The sequence below is a fragment of the Dipteris shenzhenensis genome, chromosome 14, assembly GCF_047967505.1.
Source record: "Dipteris shenzhenensis isolate YYH24624 ecotype China chromosome 14, Dip_SZ_1.0, whole genome shotgun sequence".
Lineage (NCBI taxonomy): Eukaryota > Viridiplantae > Streptophyta > Polypodiopsida > Gleicheniales > Dipteridaceae > Dipteris > Dipteris shenzhenensis.
In genome coordinates, this window is record NC_141609.1 from 49,573,833 (window position 1) to 49,581,120 (window position 7,288).

The window sequence follows — 7,288 nt, forward strand, 5'->3', positions numbered from 1 at the left end:
ATGACCATTTGTTGAATCGCGGTTACTACGCATTTGCTTCTTTTGCTAAAAAAAGCATCGATTTCTTATTTGCAATATTGCTCAGGAAGCTTGTTTGCTGTCTCACCAGAATATTGCGGCTCGATCCTGTTCCTCCACTCTAAAGCTGCATAGCAACCAGTCAGGTAAACTTTTTGCCTTGCAAGCTTTTTGGCATTCACCAATCTTGCATGCTTCTGAGCTGTATTGGCTTTCTTCGAATATGTTGCAGATTGTATAAGCTCAATTTGCATTGATCAAAGATCAGATCAATTTATTTCAAGGCTATGGGCTGCACTCCCTTCATCAAAGGGTCTAGGTAGTCATCTACGTCGAATTTCCTTTCAAAAGCAAAACCTTCATCATCAAAGATAGAATCTAGCTCTATCGTTAAACACAGACACATTCGTGTATGAGTTTGGACTTCTCTTGAATCAATATTCTTGCAGGTATTCTCAGAAATCTGACCTTTCACAAATTCCATCTTCCGACTGTTACATTCTTTTTGGCACTTAGACTTTAGCTTTGCAATCCAACACCATTAATAAAAGACAGCAAGTCTTCTACAGAGCGTCCATCCCTCAAACCTTCATCTCGCTCCATATTGTTTAGTTTTTGCTTATCTTGCAATTCCTTCCCCTTTCTTGGATAAAGACGATTACGCAAACGAATACATGCATCATCCGTGATATTCTTCAGAGGTTCCAGTTTCTCTTCCTTCGTGAGATCATCTGGTAGATGAAATGTTTCACGAATTTTCTCAGGAGTTTTCCCCTCCATCATTCGAGCTAAAGTTCTGCTTGTCAAATCAACCAAAGGCTTTATTTCAAGGCTATGGGCTCCACTCTGCATCAGCAGTGATTTAGCTACCTCCATTCTACTCGCTTATCTTCGGATCCTTTGGCTTTCATGCAGGATAGCGCTGCCAGTTAAAACCTTCTATTGCTCCATATTAATCTGCCGTCGAACATCGCAACTATGTAGCTCGAAGGAAGGATCGATCAGGTATTTGCTGTGTTCACGCTGGGTCAATTATCCACTCGTTGCAGCAACTGGCATGAAGTGGAAGGGATGTTTAGCTGGGCTGCTGGTGCACAGGACGTTCGACCAACATATTCCGTGAAAATTGCTGAGAAAAACTTAGAGCATGCTGAGATATTGGACTCGGCACCGAGCAAACTACTTAGAAAAACTTAGAGCATGCTGTGATATAGGACTCGCCGCCGAGCCTTGCTTTTGAAGGCTCAAGACTCCCAAGTCATTTGATATCCTTCAGTGGACCTTCACCATTTGGACACTCAAGAATCCCATTTTTGTTGTGGTTATGCTCATGGATGCTTTACAGCAGCCTAGATCTAAGGTGGACGTCCCCCTAAGCGCTCAAAGGGTTTTCGTTCACAAGCTGCTGAGCATGTCGCACAAAATCTCCTACACTCTACAAATGCTTATGTGTTGTCTTGAGTATGACTTGAGGTCTTGGCTGACACGCCAGATTCTCAGCTCTCGGAATTGAGTAGCCGCTCTTCAAAGTGGCCATTGCAAGATTACGCGCCTTGACATTCGCAACTGTCCGATCCACTTAGAGGAATTGGAATTGTTCCTGCAATCCATGCCAATACTGGATCTTGGTTTGGATATCTTTCACTGTTTGAATGCTCAAGACTCAAGACTTTGAGCGCTCAAGACTCAAGACTCCTCAGTGGTTTGATATCCTTCACCGTTTGAACATTTGATTTCCAAGAAGTTGTCATGGAACTGAGGGCTCGGCACCGAGCCCTGCTTTTTGGGCTCCTTGCATCCATCCATCCCTTCGTTGAAAATAATATGTTGTGAGCATGGCCACCATTGATAATGTGTGCATGGACTCTCTTACAAGATCCTTCACAACAAGCTCATAGAGAGACCAGCTTGAAATAGAGGGCTCGGCACCGAGCCCTACTTTTTTGGGCTCCCAGTATAAGTATCGATGTCTCCTCATTACTCCACTTGTTTGCATCCCTTACTTCCAATGGCAAACTATGACCCCAACCTCTAAGCTCTCCTTGAAGAGAGGACTAGGCACCGAGCCCGATTTTTTGACTCCCTGCCAAATCAGATTGCGATTAGTGTTTCATTAGGCGTCTCATTGACTCTGTGCCTCACTCCATCCAAAGTCCCTTGTTCTCCCTCTAGGCTGACCTTCCATGCACTGTGGAGCTCATAAGTTCTATCAAGAAAAGAGGGCTCGGCGCCGAGCCTAGCATTACAAGCTTTCTTTGTATAAGTGGTAGACTATTAACAAGTTCAATGGCTTTCAAATGGCCTGCCCAAAGAGATTTAGGAGCTTTGTGTAAACACGAAAAGTGAAGGGGGGTGTCTGAGAATGACTACGTTGTCAACATGAATTTTAGTAATGTCAAAGGTGGGCATACACATTACAGGGATGGATCGACAAGATTAAGATATGAGTGTCACAGCTCCTCGCAAATGAAAACCACATTGATTAGGAAATGAATCGAGCATAACCCATAGCGATAGAAATCCTCAATGGATTTTGTTGGACTACAAGATGCCGCGGCAATCCTTATTCCTGCAGGAGAAGCCGCTGACTTAGACTAATCACAACCTTGATTTTTTCAAACCAAAAATTTTATTTCAATTCACAATTTTTCTCTTTGCCAAGGAAATGTCTAGTAAAGCCTACCCATTCAAGGCAGGCCAATTAAAAACCTGGATCTCAATTGCTTTTCATTTTTGGCAAACTGACGGTAATCCTCGCTCTTAGAAATAGGGCTTGGATCCATCTCTTATTTGCTATTATATTTTCTATTATATTTTTGCAATATGGTCAATGTTCTAGCAATTCTTTTCTTGTATATGTTGCCGCAAATTTGCATATATCGAGCCAATTTATGTATCCTTGTTAAGAGCAGCTACAATATTCTTCTACCGATGGTGATACATTTTTAAGTATTTTAATATACACATCATAGTTTTTAATTATAGTGAAAATATTGATTGTTATCTCTTTTACATTCATGAGATAATGGTATTGAGAGGGTATTGACAAGATCCAATGCAAAAAACACATCAGTTGAGCTGTGTGGGTTATACTATAAGCAATGTTCTAGAAAAGCATCAACTAACACAAGTGTGAAAATGACTAAAAAAGAGATGATGAATGAGATAAGTCATGATGATTGTGAATCAAGTGAGGATATGGAAGTTGGTGATCAATCTAAAGATTCAAACATCTTCGAAAACAAAGGTGAAGGCAAAATCGAATCAAATTGAGGAAAAAGAGAAAGATGATGAAGAACTCATTGTGCCAATTGAGTTTTCACAAGATATTCTTTAGAGCTAAGATTCCCTTGTGTCGTATTAAATTACATTAAAAAATAAGAACTGTGGGTAAACTGTCAAAGAAGATGGGGTTCACATTGAGAAAGGATGGCTATATTGGAGAGAAAGTTTGTTTTATTTTGGCTATGCAAACAACAGATGGGGCTCATATTTCAATTACAAAAGATGACATTGCTAAATAGGATCCAATATGGAAAGAGGTAAATGATGAATTTGAAAGAGAGGTCCAAATCAATGATGAGTGGAGTTATCTTAGTGGTAAGATGTTTATTTACTGGGATGGTAATCATAGACTAATAGGATGGACAAAAGAGATATATGAAAATTCTTCTTTTGACAAGCGGATGCATGCATTAGTTCGGACTTCCTTCATTGCCCCAAATAAAGACAATGAGTTTTGCCTAATTGGAGCACTCAGTTGAATAAATGAGTATGTAATTTCTCCATAGCCTTTGTGATAATCCGTAAAGAGTATTCACACTTAAATTTTTTTGTTTTGGTGAATACATTTTAATGTCATATTTTGTGAGAACATATTTTTATGTTTTCTTAATGTTGTGAAAGGTTGAATGATGTTGGTGTGGTGAAAATTACCTTCAAAGATATAATCTTTTGTTTGAGAAAAATTTGTGAATGTGACATGAAGTATTTCACAAGTAAACTTTTGCGATATGACGTAGAAGTTGTGCATGAGCTAAGGGAAAAGGACAAAGAGAAGAAACATGGTGGAGAGGAAGTGTGGTATCCTCTTACAAGGTTTCTTTTGGCTAAGATGATGTTTCAGGTACTTATGTAATTTATTGGTTGATTTTATGATTGTTAAAATTTTGAATTGATACACATACTGAAGTGTAAATTATTGTGTTGCTTTACATATTCTTTGCATTGAAAAGTCTGCAATTGAGCATGAGATTGAGATAGAGAGGGCTAAGGTTGGCATAGTTGAAGCATCAAAGAAAATTGTTTGTTAATGTTTTGGAATGTTTTTCTAAAATTATAAATCATCAAACCTTTTTATTTAGTTTTCTTGTATCATTTTTGTTAATGCTTGACTCATGCTTGCATTGTAGGAAAAGCCTATAGATCCTGAGTCCCTTGTTAGAAGAAGATGGGAGAACAAAATGAATAAATGGTTGGGTATTGTCAATCCCAAATTGGGAGATGAGTGGTTTAAATTGGTGACTACCACATTGACTTGGAGGGAGGAGGTGTTAAGATTGGTGTTGAGAAATTGGACCTCCTTAAAAAAATAAGATGAGAGTGCAATTTTTGATAAAGTTGAGTGGAGGAGCTGCAGTTCGAAGTTCATTTGGAATTCCTATTTTTGACAAGGGTTTTATATCATGGATAGCAAAGGAAATGTGGCAGTTTGATTTGGAGAGAGAGGTAGAGAACTTATTGCAAACACTTTTCACTTGAAAGTGTTATCATTTTTAAACATTTAAATATTCTTATAAATTTATGTGAAGTGTAGGTATGTGTCTATGATGTTGGACAATGAATTAGTACCCAAACTTCCAGATGCTATGCAAGCCTGGCATAAGTTGATGATTATTTGTCAAAAACTTCAAATGCTTTGCTTATTGACATGGATGCTTGTCAATCCCAAGAAATCTTGATATATAAATGGGAGATTGAGAATTCTTGGTGGATTGATTACGAGGTAGGCAAATGACATGAATGTGAAAAAGAGCTACACCTTGCCCACAATAATGATTTTCGAAGAAACTTAATAACAACTATTCGTGAGGGCTTTAGTCATTCCAAGAATATTGCACACATGGAGTCATGTTATGACCCATCTCCATCAAGGAATACAAAGAGACAAATAAATATTGAGAAGCATGAAGATGCATTAAAGAAAGGTGTGTTTTATTTTTGATTGGGTGTTTGTTTAAACTACAGAGGAATAATTGACATATTGAAAAATTATTTGGTTGAAAGGCATTCATTCTTTTTTCTTGTATTATAGATTTGGTGGCTCTTATGCTTGAGGATTTATTGATTATTTTACTTTGTTAATTTGTAGACTACTTTGATACACACAAGAGCAGCACTCTGATATTAGAAATAAGCATTTCTCTATGGAAAACGCAAAGATTATCCAAGGTGATGTGCAAGAACAAGATCTTCAACATAAAATCACCAATACAACCTTTAATGGTTTAAAAGATTTTTTTGTTTCTAAGAAACAAAAACTAGGACATGTGCGAGGCAAACAAGGCGAGGCCATGGGTGTGAACCTTGTTGTTCTAGACCTTCCAATCAAGCAATATTTACCAAGCTTTGGGGGGTCTATACCAAGTTGGAATGAAGTCAAGCCTCATCTTGTGGATGATGCTAGACTTGATTGTTTATTGACTACGGCCATATAGTTGTTTTCCACACAAAGAGCCTTCATAGGCAAGTTCATGCAACTGCCCTCACGAAGAACCATGAGATGACATTGCAAATCAAAATCTACTTTGATGAACCTATGGGATTGACTATAGGAACTTCTTATGGGAGGGAGGCACTTCTTTGGACTTTTCAATTTGGAAAGACATTGTCAAATAAATCAATGACATTACATTCTTTATTGTTTTTTGTGTTCTCTTAGAAATTTTTTTCACTCACCTTACACTTGTTTGACTTGTAGGATACATTTATTGATGACGTATGTGTATCATAGTAAGGGACACATTCCATTTGTAATCAAGCAATGTGTTGATGGCTATCCTTTTTTTGACTTATCACGTGATTGTCTCCTTCATCTTCTACCAACTTTTACTAGACAAGTGTATGACGATGGCACTTTATGTTGTGGTACATTTTCCATTCTTCATAATTGTTGAAATCCGCATTGTTGTACAAAGTTTTGTTACAAAATGGGCATTACATTTTTCCAAGTTGGTTGGATAAGAGCCCTCAATGGATGGTAGCTTTGATAGAAGCTCCGTAACACCATTAGGTGAGAACATACTTGATCTAATGATGGGTTGTGGTGTCACCATTGAGGCCTCTTTGGATTGTGGAAGACTTGTTTGTGGTATGGATAATGACAAGAGGATGGTGTCTTTTGTGGACTAACATTATATTACTTTGGGGGATGTTGAATAGAAGCAAGATGATCATTACAATAGTGATGAGGAAGTAGTGTGATGGTGTAATGGAATTAGAGGATCCAGAGGATGACTAGTGCGATACCTTTGATTTAGCATTCTAGTATTTTCTATCTTTTTTTTAAAGCAATTTTAATAAGGAATTTGTTTGCCATTGACATAGCCCTTTTGAACGTTTGCAGTGTGTTGCCATCCTATGCGCAAAAGATTGCAGATTTGTGGCCATGTCCAAGGATGAAAACACTCCTAAGAAAAAACTCAAATTGTCTACTTGTATTTTGTGGATGACATGGAACTAGAAGAAAAGACACTCTAATCTACACCACAAGTGTTTTGTTTTGGATTTTTGATTCTATTTTATAGAAATTATGTATAAGTGTAGAACATAAAAAGCTCCTAATGGTGTATTTTGTTACCACAAACAACATCTTGGCATGTATGGCTATACATGGTGTGTTGGTGACATAGCCTTGTTGCAATTCAAGATAGTTTTGTGGAAATTTACATGGTTATATTTTACAAATGCAGCTAAAATGTCAAATCTTAGTTTTACTTTTAGGATATGCATGAGGGTATACATGAAAAAAACTCGTTAAACTCTCTACCAAAAAACTCGCAGCTTAGTAGCACTCCAAGCTTACCATTTCCTAAGTTTTACAATCCAATAGCCATTGTAATTACCAAAGTCTATATTGACAAGTGCCTAGAACTATGCCTATTATGTGATCTTAACTACATATACACGTATACAGTTCGCATGCTTATGCCACCATCTATATATCCACATGGATAGTTAACACACTCATGCCACCATACTCATTTTCTTT

General features: G+C 37.6%; 1 pseudogene; it reads right to left on the bottom strand.

Annotated features, from left to right (window-relative positions):
- Window positions 1–537: 537 nt before the first annotated feature.
- On the bottom strand, window positions 538–894 carry LOC147894763 (SKP1-like protein 21 pseudogene; annotated as a pseudogene).
- Window positions 895–7,288: the final 6,394 nt, after the last annotated feature.